The sequence below is a fragment of the Pan troglodytes genome, chromosome 12 (genome assembly GCF_028858775.2).
Source record: "Pan troglodytes isolate AG18354 chromosome 12, NHGRI_mPanTro3-v2.0_pri, whole genome shotgun sequence".
Classification (NCBI taxonomy): domain Eukaryota; kingdom Metazoa; phylum Chordata; class Mammalia; order Primates; family Hominidae; genus Pan; species Pan troglodytes.
The window spans coordinates 21,593,700-21,607,796 of NC_072410.2; positions in this window are offsets into that span (position 1 = coordinate 21,593,700).

Here is a 14,097-nt window from a genome sequence, read left to right on the forward strand (position 1 = left end):
TGAGACCACGATCTGGAAGGCCCACCATTGTCCACAGTGAGACATGTGAACGCCCAGTTCCAGAGAGATGACAGCGATGACAAGGCCAGGCTGAAGCTGTGGCAATGGACGGTGGAGGTGACCGGGAACATGGTGGCTGGGGTGAGCCAGATGCCGCAGTCACAGTGAAGGTGAGCAGGAGGGGCGAGACGAGCAGAGAGGAGGGAAGAGGCTGACTGGGGGCCATGCGGGTAGGGGAGGGTGCCGCCATCCTGCTTGTCGGCTACTGCTGAGGGCTACTGATGCGAACTTTCAAGGAGCAGGGTTGTTTCGTGCTGCTTTACCGGAGGAGGAATGATCTGCAAAGCGTGAACATAGCTTTATAATAGACTAACGTAACTTGAATCCACTGTTTCTTAGCTTTGTGAATTTCGGGAATGAGTGAATCCTTCGAATCTCAGTTTCGTCCCGTGTAAAATGGGATAATTATTATGCAATGCCTGGCATGCCGTAAAGGTTACAGACATGGTGGCATTATAGGACTTCTCATTTGCATATCGTATAGATGACATTTGTCCACGTGTCAGTCGCCTTAGCAAGACTGGGAGCCAGTAGAGGGGCTGATTTTGCACACGGCCATTTATGGCTCCTGGTAGGTGCTCAGCAAATGACTAGAAAGAACGGATGAGTTCGTTTTCTGAGGGCTTTGGGCCGGAGCCCCTGCCCAGGTCTCAGTGGGTAGCCTCACGGACACGCTTGATTTTTTCCTGCTCCCCCGCGACTCCCTCCCTCGCCTTCTTACCCCGCCTCACTGAGGTCTCCCACCCTTCTAACCACTTCCAGATTAGCCCCTGAGCCTCCCGGAGTTTCTGATCAACTCCCGGGTTTGCAAGCCTGGCAATTTTTCACTGCAGCCAAGGAAAAGAACCACTGCGCCCCCTGGTGGCTCCATCTTAGAAACCTCGCCTTTCCCAGAGCCCAGCATCCTGCCAGGAGCTAGGGGCAGACATTAACCTCATCTGGTGTTCACATCCACCCTGCAAGAAAGAAATGCTTCAGTTTTTCACATGCGAAACCTGAGGTTCAGCAAACTCACAGACCTGCGCTCCTGGGCTTCCAGGGCCAGGGAGGAGGCTGAGCAGGTGTTAAACCCATGACTGACTCCAACTTCCTTTCTCTCCTCTCAATGCTTTGGGGGTTTCCAGAATGCAATCAGACCTATTTTCCTCTCCTTGAGTTTTCCCTCTCTTCCTTCCGTTCTCAGCACCCCACCCTCTCCCTGCTCCCGACAGTGGCTGTCCCTGGCAATGGCCCCAGGCTCAGGGAGGAGCAGCTCCGGAGGAGCAGCTCCAGCGGACCGAGACCAGGCTCCATCTGCATCCTTCACAAGCAGTGTCTTCCCTGGTCCTCACGGTGACCCTGTGAGGCAAGTCCTCCTATTCTCGCTAATTGCCAACTCAGAAGCTGCCCAGAATCACACAGGTAATAATTGGTCCATTGTGAGCCCAGGTTCATGCTCTCAACTACCACCCAATAGTCTTACCCTGACGTATTTATGTATATTTTGGTATTCTATTGCGATTGAAAATTTGATTTTAATTCAATGATACTTAGAAGAACCATAACTTCAGTGTGGACTCATGATGGCCTCTAGCCAGGCTGGGGAGCTTTGGCCCTGCCCCGGCTCCGCCCCTTCCTTTCTTGGGTCTTTTGCTTTGTCGTCCCTACCAACCTCTCTATAGTGAATCCCCTGGATTAAACCTCTCTCTGTTTGAAATAGTGTGTTTGGTTTCCTGATTGGACGCTGACTGACATGCCTCCTAACAGACATTTTCAGGGCACTGATCTCTTAGTTTCTCATGGAATGAAGGCATTTGTTCTATCATAACCACATTTCACATTTCCTGTGTCATCTTATTATATTTTAATTACTTCTGAAACCAGGCTCTGGATCTGTCTTAGCATGAAAGCCATTCATTTTTAATAGATCCTTTTTTTTTTTTTTTTTTTTTTTTTTTTTTTTTTGAGACAAAATCTGGCTCTGTCGCCCAGGCTGGAGTGCAGTGGTGCGATCTCGGCTCACTGCAACTTCCGCCTCCCAGGTTCAAGCGATTCTCGTGCCTCAGCCTCTGGAGTAGCTGGGATTACAGGCACCCACCACCATGCCCGGCTAATTTTTGTATTTTTAGTAGAGACGGGGTTTCGCTATGTTGGCCAGGCTGGTCTGAAGCTCCTGACCTCCAGTGATCCGTCAGCCTCGGGCTGGGATTACCGGCGTGAGCCACCGCAGCTGGCCAAGATACTTTTGAAAGAATCATGTAGTTGACCTAAAAGTGTTTGGGTACAAAAAAAAAAAAAAGTATGAATGTTTTGGGTTTTTTGTTTGGTTTTTAACAGAAAATTTTTTTATTGTATTCATCAGTGGTGTACTATATTCTGCAAAAGCAGCTGGTGATATTTTTATAAAGACCCAAGCAATTCTCCTTCCAGACATTTTATTGAGAAAGTAAAAATCAAGTCAGATTGAGAAAGGAAAAATCTTCCCTGCTATGAATCAGGCTAGCCTGACACAGACAAAGGCTGCTGCAAAGTTAACTGGAAACAATGTTTGTCCCAGGGTCATGCTACATCTGTAAAATGTCACCAACCCAGTTTTGAGTGATTTCTGCTTTCTGCCTCAGTGAGAAACCTTGTTCTGAAGTCTTAAACGCAGTCAGAAACTTAGCTGCTTGAAATCAAATCAGTAAAAATGAAATGATCCACTTTTGCCTGGAGGATCCAAGTCTTTTAACATAGAGAAGCAGCCTCAATCTCCCACTCAGATGCAGGCTGCAGACAAGGGCTTCTAGACACAACACAGCAAAGCTATCTTAACTTCCTAATTTCCAAGAAACAGAGAACTTTGCAGTTTAGGCCCAATGCTGAACCCTAACCCACAGCCTGTTTGCCTGGACTCCATCAAAACATTGCTTCATTTAAATTTTACCTAAGGGCCTCCCTTCCCCCAAATCACATAACCTTATCTCTTCTTTCTTTGGTGAAATGCCCAGTAGTTCCACTGACATGCAGTCTCCCTCATTTCCAAGAGCCAATAAGCCTGATTTCATTGGACTTCTGTCCTGTCCATCAGATCTGTCCTGATGGCCTTTGGCTAGGACAGTATCCACAGACCTAAATGCTCACACTTCATAACCAGGGCACCCCACACACCTTCCTAGCCACCAGGAAAGCCAAGTGATTATTCAGAGTTGTTCGATGAGCATGCAAACAGAAGGTATTATTCACCTAAATTCAGAAACAGGCAAGTAAGTTCATCTTTATTTTCCAACAGACAATGCAGACAAGTTGCTCTCATAATCCAGACGTAGTGCCTCTCTCCCGCTAGGAGACAGGGATGGGGAAATGCTTAATATCACTGATGAAGCTGTATTTCAAGACATTGTACTATAAGCCATAAGATACTCTATCTCCAACAATGTATTATATATTGATTTAATTATAACTACTCATTAAGTCCCGGGATGTCCTGCCATGGCAACCAACAATTTCCAAATACTCTGCTTAAGTAATCTAGATTATATCTAACTGTTTTCATTATCTATTGCTGTGTAACAAATTACCCCCCAAAATGTAACAGCTTAAAACAACAAACATGTATTACGTCATATAGTTTCTAAGGGCAGCAATGCATATTATGCACATCGCTAGAATTTTTAGGGAGTTCAAATCCAGGTAAAAATAAATATGATACTGTAATGCCTAACCTTGTTTTTTTACGAACCCTATTTTCAAATTTCCCTTTTTGTCTCCTTAATTACCTAGCCTTGTTTCTCATATGAGTAAGACTCTCCCTTAGCTGGGAAAGCCAGACAAACTACATTTGGCCCCTTGATTTACAAGACATTAAGGGCTACTTACCCAACCCCCTTCCTCAAGGAGTTAACCTGTGTAAGCAGATCCTCAGCATTTCAAAGGAGCCCAATTAACTGATAAGGTACTGGAATGAACAACATGTATGAAGTTCCCAGGATTTTGCTCAAAAGATAACAACATAAAGCCTTGAGTCTGTGTCCGGCATAGCATCCATATCTAACTCTAATAAAGGATTTAGAGCCCCGCAACTGGTTCCGTTGCTTTTTTTGTAACCATTTGTCTTTTAAATTGTTAATCTCTCTGTAACCATTTGTTTTTTGATTCTTGCATGTTTTTACTTCTGTAGAATTATTGCATTTGAGCTCCCCTCCCCTACCTAAACCAAGGTATAAAAGTTAATCAAGCCCCTTCCTCAGGGCCGAGGGAATTTTGAGTGTTAGCCGTCTCTTTGGCCACCGGCTTAAATAAAGGACTCTTAATTCGTCTCAAAGTGTGGCGTTTTCTCTAACTTGCTTGGGTATAACAATACTATTCCTTATTTAATGAAGATATTATCTACTTCAGTAAGTTCATATGAATGCAAACTTGTGGAAGATTTTGTTGTTGTGTGTTTTAGTGTAACAGCATATTCATGTTCCTCAGGTTAGTAATACAAATAGAATTTATGTTAGGCTCCAATGAAACAGGAGAATTCCCTGATTCCCCTCATAGGACGTGTGACAGGGGTGTCACCTGCTTGGTTGCCCTGCAGCTCAAACCCCTAAAGGCAGCATGCAGATGGGCAGGTGCAGAGGCCCACCCAAGCCCTTTTGGGCTCTGGCCCCACAGCAGCATCTAAGGATGGATGTCTTCGACTCCCAACGCCCAGGTGGGCGTGTGTTACCAAGCTCTTTTAGATTTGCCGTCTGCAGATGGCTTGTGTGTTCATCAGCTCAACGGACCCCCTGCCTTATCGCAAGGGGGATATCCACTTCCATGATCCGATCACCTCCCGCTAGGCCCCTCCTCCAGCACTAAAGATCAGAATTCAACATGAGATTTGGGTGGGGACACACAGCCAAACCATATCAGGAGTCTTGTTATTTTGCCCAGGCTGGTCTCAAACTCCTGGGCTCAAGCAATCTTCCTGCCTCAGCCTCCCACATAGCTGGGATTACAGGTGTGCACCACCACTCCAGGCTCTTATTTTCATAACATTTATTATAGTCAGCTTCTCTATACAGTATTTAGGTTGCTAGTTGGAACTAATATAATCTAGTGTTTAGCATGCACATTGATATCTTAGTTCAAAGAATTGCTCTTTTCTGATTCCAAAAGCTAACTATCTGGGTAGTTATAGGATCTGAGTACTAATTTTATGACTCACAGGAATGGCAGGAAGAAATGAAAAAATGCCTAGTGAATGGGCTTGCCAGGGGAAGGGGAAACTAAACCAGAAATATCGACTCTGAGATATAGCCCAAGAAAATGATTAGATTTCAAAGACAGAGATTAAATCCCAAAGCCCCCCAGGCAAAAATATTAGATAACTTAGAAAAGCAAGAGAATTAGTCTGGAATCAAACATTTCAAAGCCAAAATACAAACAAAGCAACAATGGGCATTATTTAAAAAAAAAAAATGAAAGAAAGTATGATCCAAGGATTTTATACCCAAACTGTCCTTTAAATATCAAGGCTAAAGAAGCATAGTTTTCACCAGATAATAACTGAGAGAAATCTGTACCTATCTACCTTTCTTGAAGAATCTACTAGAGAATCACTGTTTTTCGCTTGTTTGTTTGTTTGTTGTTTTCTGTTTTGAGACAGAGTCTCGCTCTTGTCACCCAGGCTGGAGTACAATGGCACAATCTCAGCTCACTGCAACCTCCACCTCCTGGGGTTCAAGCGATTCTCCTGCCTCAGCCTCCTGACAAGCTGGGATTACAGGCGTGCGCTACCATGACCAGCTGATTTTTTGTATTTTTAGTAGAGACAGAGTTTCACCATGTTGGCCAGGCTGGTCTCGAACTCCTGACCTCAGGTGATCCACCTGCCTCGGCCTCCCAAAGTGCTCGGATTACAGGCATGAGCCATCGCACCTGGCCAAGAATCACTGTTATCTAACCAAATGATGACTGGGAAAACTTTAGCAATCAGACTGATGGTGAGCATTTAAGAACATAGAAGTATACATCTAAGATTAAAACAAAAATGAGACAAATGTGGAAGACTAATGTACAAATGTTATATGTTATGTCAAAGTTGAAATAAGACAAGTAACATATGGGAGAAAGGAGTGAGAGTGAGGAAAATAGAATTAGCTCATTGAGTCCAGGCGTGGTGGCTCATGCCTGTAATCCCAGCACTTTGGGACGCCAAGGCGAGCGGATCACTTCAGGTCAGGAGTTCGAGACCAGCCTGGCCAGCATGGTGAAACCCATCTCTACTAAAATTACAAAAAATTAGCTGGGCATAGTGGTGCATGCCTGTAATCCCAGCTACTGGGGAGGCTGAGGCAAAAGAATCGCTTGAACCCAGGAGGCGGAGGTTGCAGTGAGCCGAGATTGCACCACTGCACTCCAGCCTGGGCGACAGAGCAAGACTCCATCTCAAAAAAAAAAAAAAAAAAGAAAAAAAAGATACTGATTTTAAAAAATAAACCAGATAGTAAAAATTCAGCAAGAAAACAGGGGAGCAAGTGAATTTTAAAATGTACAAGGGGGCCAGGTGTGGTGGCTCATGCCTGTAATCCCAGAACTTTGGGAGGCTAAGGCAGGAAGATCACTTGAGCCCAGAGGTTCGAGACCAACCTGGGCAACATAGTGAGACCTCATCTCTACAAAAAAATTAAAAAGTTAGCCAGGCATGGTGGCGTGTGCCTGTGGTCCCAGCTACTTGGGAGGCTGTGCTGAGAGACCTCAGCTTTAGCTCATTGAGAACAGTTTCAGAATTCTGACCTCCAAAACTGTAGGACAATAAATCTGTGTCATTTTTAGCCATTGATTTTGTGGTCATTTGTTACAGAAGCAGTAGGAAATGAGTGCAGTACATTATTTTTTTTTAAACGGAGTCTCGCCCTGTGGCCCAGGCTGGAGGGCAGTGGCACGATCTCGGCTCACTGCAACCTCTGTCTCCCAGGTTCAAGAGATCCTCCCACCTCAGCCTCCCGAGTAGCTGGAATTACAGGCGTGTGCCACCATGCCCGGCTAATTTTTGTATTCTTAGTAGAGACAAGGTTTTGCCATGTTGGTCAGGCTGGTCTCAAACTCCTGACCTAAGATGATCCACCTGCCTTGACCTCCCAAAGTGCTGGGATTACAGGCATAAGCCACCATGCCCGGCCAAGTGCAGTAGATATTGATGACAAATTCGTTCTCATGAAAAATGAATAAAAGCTGGAGGATAGGATCCAGTTAACAACAAAACTCAGTTCACATGAATAAATTAGACCTTGCTCAATTCAATCGAATAAGATGCCCTGTAAGATTTTTTTTAAAATAATAACGCTAATTGACTTTTATTATTATTTTTTTCTTCGGAGACAGGGTCTCACTTTGTCACCCAGGCTGGAGTGCAGCAGCCTAATCACACCTCACTGCAGCCTTGACTTCCCTTAGCTTAAGTGATCCTCCTACCTCAGCGTCCCCAGTAGCTGGGAGTACAGGTGTGTGCCGCCACACTCAGCTAATTTCTGCACTTTTTTAATAGAAATAGTTTTTGTTTGTTTGTTTGTTTGTTTGTTTTTTGAGACAGAGTCTCCTGCTGTTGCCAGGCTGGAGTGCAGTGGTGCAGTCTCGGCTCACTGCAACCTCTGTCTCCCAGGTTCAAGCTATTCTCCTGCCCCAGCCTCCCGAGTAGCTGGGACTACAGGCGCGTGCCACCACGCCCAGCTAATTTTTGTGGTTTTAACAGAGACGGGGTTTCACCATGTTGGCCAGGATGGTCTCGATCTATTGACCTCGTGATCCGCCTGCCTCGGCCTCCCAAAGTGCAGGGATTACAGGCATGAGCCCCCGTGCCCGGCCGAGATAGGTTTTCACCATGTTGCCCAGGCTGGTCTCAAATTCCTGGACTCAAGCAGTCTGTCCACTTTGACCTCCCAAACTGCTAGGATTACAAGCTGACTTTTATTCTTTATACCAGAGGCCTAAATAGTAAAAATGGGGAGAAATGAGAGAAAGTCTGATGTAGCCAGGATCCCCACATACAATAAAAAGAGCTCTTCTTGCTATAAATTGGCATCGCTACTATAAAAATGTGATTTTTTTGATAAAACAAAACAGGACTATCTGTTTTGAAATTCACAACCTAGATTAAAGATAAAATACAAAGTAAAAAGGATATATTCTTCCAATACATGAGAATTTAAATTTCCAAACAAACTTATAATGATGGTTCTCATAATTTGACATTAGGAAATAATTAACAACATATGAGGAAGAGCAATGCTAATTCTGGTAGACATTTGTTTTCTTCTAAATAGCTTTATTTTGTAAAAAGAACAATCGGCTATATATAAAGGCGAGAATTGTGAAAAATAAAAATATAATTTTTTTTTTTTTTTGAGACAGAGTCTCGCTCTGTCACCCAGGCTAGAGTGCAAGGGCATGATCTCGGTTCACCACAACTTCTGCCTCCCGGAATCAAGCGATTCTTGTGCCTCAGCCTCCGGAGTAGCTGGGATTACAGGTGTGCACCAACACGCCTGGCTAATTTCTGTATTTTCAGTAGTGTTGGTGTTTTACCATGTTGCCCAGGCTGGTCTTGAACTCCTAACCTCAGGTGATCCACCCGCCTCAGCCTCCCAAAGTGCTAGGATTACAGGTATGAGCCACCAAACCCGGCCCATTGTAACTATTTTAAGAAATCTTTGCAGAGTTTAGTTCTTTTCCAAAGTCCCTTTATAATGATTTCATGCAAGTTTAAAATAGGCAGCTTTTCTGAGTGCTCATAAAAAAGTGTCCTGAGACTTTTGTGCATTTTTCATAGTTGATCCTTTTGAAGTAGTTAGGTTAAGTAACCAGTGCAGTAAGTAACCAGCACACATTTGTAATCCCAGCACTTTGGGAGGCTGAGGAGGGCGGATCACCTGAGGTTGGGAGTTCAAGACCAGCCTGGCCAACATGGTGAAACTCCATCTCTACTACAAATACAAAAAATTAGGCGCAGCGCGCACCTGTAGTCCCAGCTACTCGGGAGGCTGAGGCATGAGAATTGCTTGAACCTGGGAGGCAGAGGTTGCAGGCCGAGATCATACCACTGCACTCCAGTTGGGCGACAGAGCAAGACTCTGTTTCAGGAAAAGAAAAAAAAAAAGTAACCAGTGCAAGTGCGTCCTTCACATCTCGTTTCATCTATTATGCAATTAAAAATCATAAACTTTACTGCAAATAAAAACTGCCATGATCTAAAAGCTATCAAATGGTTCTGGGTATAGAGATAAGCTGACGCAGGCAGTGAGACATCTTTTAAGCATTCTTCAATCTGGTGAAATTACAGCTAAATAAGTTTTTCAATGTGAAAAAGACACAAATAATTTTTACTCAAGTAAAATTCACATAAGAGAAAATTACCCATTTTGAAGTGTACAATTCAGTAGCATTTGGTACATTCACAATATTGTGCAGCCAAAAATGGTCTTTTTAAAACACCTTTATTTTCACAGACCATTAAGCACAGAGTTATCCACCAAATATTAATACATGATTGCTATAAAGACTTCAATTGTTTCAGCTACAAGAGGCCAAATATCAAACAGCTATCTTACAGTGACAATTCTTTGTCTTTTCTGATGCTGACAAAGACTTTCAACTCTTTTCAGTAGAAAAAATCAACAGAAATCAAAGGTGCTGTTAACATTGCTGCTGAGAAAAAACTGATGCTCTCTTTACACATTTGAAAAAGTCAGGAAAGCTCAATGACCTACAGGGTGGGTAATGTTCCACAGGCTTTCTGAGAGAGAACACTCAGAATTTCCAGAGTAAATTTGATAGGTTTTAAGTGACTTTAGCAGTAATGATTACATGCTGGCATTTGTATTTTTTAGTACTGGGTAGTTTAGTCTTCTATAGTTCCTTGGTTAATTAGCAGCTTCAAATATTAGACTCAAATAGCTGGAAAAGCTGGCCGGGCCTGATGGCACGTGCCTGTAATCCCAACACTTTGGGGGGCCGAGGTGGGAGGATCACCTGAGGTCAGGAGTTTGAGACTAGCCTGGTCAACATAGTAAAACCCCATCTCTACTAAAAATGCAAAAATTAGCCAGGTGTGATGGCAGGTGCCTGTAATCCCATCTACTTGGGAGGCTGAGGCAGGAGAATTGCTTGAACCTGCAAGGCAGAGGTTGCAGTGAGCCAAGATTGCATCATTGCACTCCAGCTTGGGTGACAAAAACAAAACTCTGTTTCAAAAAAAAAGCCAGTTAAATGGTTCATTTGAAGATAAACATTCTTAAACACTTATTAGATTTCACCTATTTAAAAAGTGCAATTTCTCCCTTCCTACCTTTGGAGCTCCCACTAGTACCACCTATTGGTAGAATCTAACAGTAAGTCTGCTGGCAAGAGAGCCTGGGACACCCAGATACCACACCCAAGAGAATTTGCAAACTCCCAGCCTTAACACTGCAGAGCCAAGTAGAAAAGATCCACTGTGGCTGTAGGAGACAATTGGCCAATAACGGGCACAGCCCACTGCTTTGACTACTCAGCACATGCACCCTTCAAGGTACAGACAGCTAAAAGACCTAACAAGCCAAACGCTCTGCCTTACAAGATACAGTTATACTTTGCAGAAATAAAGATACTCTCACTTTCCCCCTGAAAAGGGGAAACCGGACGTCCCATCAGCCACTGTATCCTACTCTAGGTAATATTAGTTCCTGCCTCGGTATTCTGTAAACTGAAGACCAAATTGTAAAGTTAGCCACCACCCACACTGGTATCAGGGGAGACCATCTCTTTGGCCACTTCTCCATCCAGGAAGCTGGGTCTAAGACTTCCTTGTAGGCCGGGCGCCGTGGCTCACACCTGTAATCCCAGCATTTTGGGAGGCCGAGGCCGGCAGATCACGAGGTCAGGAGATTGAAACCATCCTGGCTAACACAGTGAAACCCCGTCTCTACTAAGAATACAAAAAAAATTAGCCAGGCATGGTGGCGGGCACCTGTAGTCCCAGCTACTCGGGAGGCTGAGGCAGGAGAATGGCGTGAACCCGAGAGGCGAAGCTTGCAGTGAGCCGAGATCGCGCCACTGCACTCCAGCCTGGGCGACAGAGCGAGACTCCGTCTAAAAAAAAAAAAAAAAAAAAATTTGCTTGTTGGCTTTCAGGGATGTTCTGCAGCTGTGCCCATTTTGTAAACTAAGCCCAAGTTTTGTTTGGGTTTTTCCTCAATGAACTGATCATAGAAAACTCCCCATAAGAATGGAAAACTCCCCATGAGAACTAGGTTATGTGGGCCCTAACACATCATCTCACAACCCTTAGAGGCTTCCTGATCTAAATCCTGGTGAAATAAACGACATCTATTTTTCATCTAAGTGCTTGCACCATTGGGCTCTTACATAGTTACTGTAATGAAGCAGGTTCAGAAATCATACCTTTACATCAGCTGGGAAAAGGGGGACTCATTCAGGAATTTCCTTAAAACACCCAGAGCCTACCTGAGAAGTAATGAGAACCCAAATGAGCATCTACAGAAGGAGCAGGATTAAAAAAAAAGAAAAAGAAATAAAAACAAATAAGCATCAAGAAAACCAAAACACCATCGAATTAGACTTGCAGAAAATTAGACCTTCTTTCCCATCCCTATCCATTCTTTCATTGCTTCTTTTTTTATCTTATTTTTTAAACACGTTTATTCATGTGTTCTGACATTTATCAAGCATCTACTTTATGCCAAATGCACAGTAGATGCAGTTGTGAGCCAAACGAATCCCATGCCCTCAAGGAGCCTCTGTCGCAGCAGAATGTGCTGCATTTAGCAGACCTGCCACTCACTAGCCATGTGGTTACTCAGGACTTTCTGCGCCTCAGTTTTCTCATCCGTAAAATGGGTCAACATGGTGCCTCAGGTTGTTATGAGGATTAAATGAGTTCATGCATATAAAGTGCTTAGAACACGGCCTGCCACATAGTAAGCACAGAGGAAATGTGAGTTTGTCTTACATTCTATTTTCTATCCACAATTTCTCACAGAAAGAGAAAATTTGAGGAGGGAATGAGTAGCTATTAGGAGGCAGGGAAGCCAACATCTTCATGCTAGAGACATGGACAAGGAAGCCCAGGTACCACAGAGTATAAATGGTGGGATGCAGATCATCTAAGGCCAGGGTAAGCTTTCTGAGGAGTGGTTTGGGAGATCCTAGCATGGCACTGCTGAGTCTGGCAGATTGACTCTATGTGCTAACCCGACACTCCCTACCTATGTAATTCTGGGCAAGCTTTATTTACCCCTGGGGAGGAGAAGGAGGACGATCTTGCGAGCTGAAGTTCCTGGCTTCTGAAGGGCAGAAGCAGAGCAACCGGGTTTACACAGGAGCACAGGGAGTGGCGCTTCAGGGTTCTGGCCCCTGCATGATTCTTCAACAATTTCCAGTTTTGTGCTGCTCCAGTTCAGGTTCTGAGAGAGGGCCCTGCTTTGCACTACACTGAGTTACTTACCCAACCTTTGACCAAAAGAAAAGGAAGCACTTGAGTGCTATCCATCAAAACTAGTCCTGTGTGGAAGACTATTTCCACAAAGCAAAATAGTCATGCTCGTACCAGAAGAAAAGGAAATAGGCCTGGCCAGGAACGCCTAGCAGACACCCAGCACGCTGAGCTCACCCGCCTGGTCCTGCCGGCGGGGGTGGGGAGACTTGCAAATGGGCTGAACAAAGGCTGCTTTCTCCCACTGATCTCAGAGCAAGTTCAGAGAGCAGGGCTCCAAGGCTGGTGGGGCAGCCCAGCCCTCCTCAGCTTGGTCAGTCTCTGCTTCCAGACCAACTACTCTAGGAATATCTATTTCTCAGTCAGAGGGAAGGGAAATTGGGTGTGCAGACATATTTGCTTGTTTGCTAATGATGTTTTGCTGATTTCCAAATGCATAAGCCTATACAGTAGCTACAGCAATGCTACGGAAACTCTCACCTGCCATCAGCCTCTCTCGGCCTCTGGGCTCTGATGCAAAGGTTCTACGTCCGTCCAAGTCCTCCAAGAAGCAGACTCCAGGATGGAATGAATAGGGCAAGGATTTTATTATGCCTGTGAGAGATAACAGAGAGGAAGCTGGGAAAGGTTGAGAGCAACATTAGACCCCATGCAAGTCTGACTTGAGTGAAGGAGAAAGGGAAGAAAGACTAGCTGGAGGTGTCCTAGACCCTTATGTGAACTAAAGAAGCTTCCACAAGGCCAAAGGAAAGCCCTCAAGACAAAGCTGGCCATCAGAAGAAGTCCCCATCTTCCAAGAACTGCCTTAAAATGCCTGGTTAAAGTGCCCAGTCCTTGACTTAGAGCAGCCAGCAGCCCTGGTCATTTATGCCCCTGTAGTTTGAGGTCTATAAGATGCATTCTATGAGCACAGCAAGTTCAAAGTCACTTAACCTTAAGGGTGTATTCTGCCCAGAAATATGAAATTCTGAGAATTTAGGTCTGTAGACTACAAATATTCATATAACATATAAACGATAATTGATTTCATTTTATGCCTTCCTTATGGGGTCTCTGCTGTTTTTTGTTTTTTGTTTGTTTTTGTTTTGAGAGAAGCACCTATCTTTTGCTAAAATACAAGATATTTATGAATAGGAGCTCTAGGTTCTATATTTCTTGACTTCAGCCTCAGCAATGTAGAAAGGTAGTTTCTGGAAGAAGTATAATTACAGAAAATTGCCTCTGATCCTGATGCTGATGCCCAGCTGTGCAGCTTTAGAACTTGTTTTATTAACTCGCCCATGAGTTACTATGCCTCCCATGAACTGAGTTCACACGACTGGTTTATACACCATCATCACAATTTATTACTGTTAAAAGCAGATAAAATCTTTGTAGCGCACCACGATTGTGGCCTTGATGTTACACCTGTTAGATTTTCAGGCAGCCAAATTATAGCTCAAGATTGCAAGATAAGCATGGCGACATACGAAAGAGGGTGGAGGGCTTTTATGCATCTCCTCTGTGGCTTAGGCCAGGCAGGGTGAGCTTCTGCAGGCAAGAGGAGAGGGATGCAAGGTTCTGGGGCCTTCTGTCTGGCAGGTGCTGACAGGGTACTGACTCAGCCTTAGTAATAA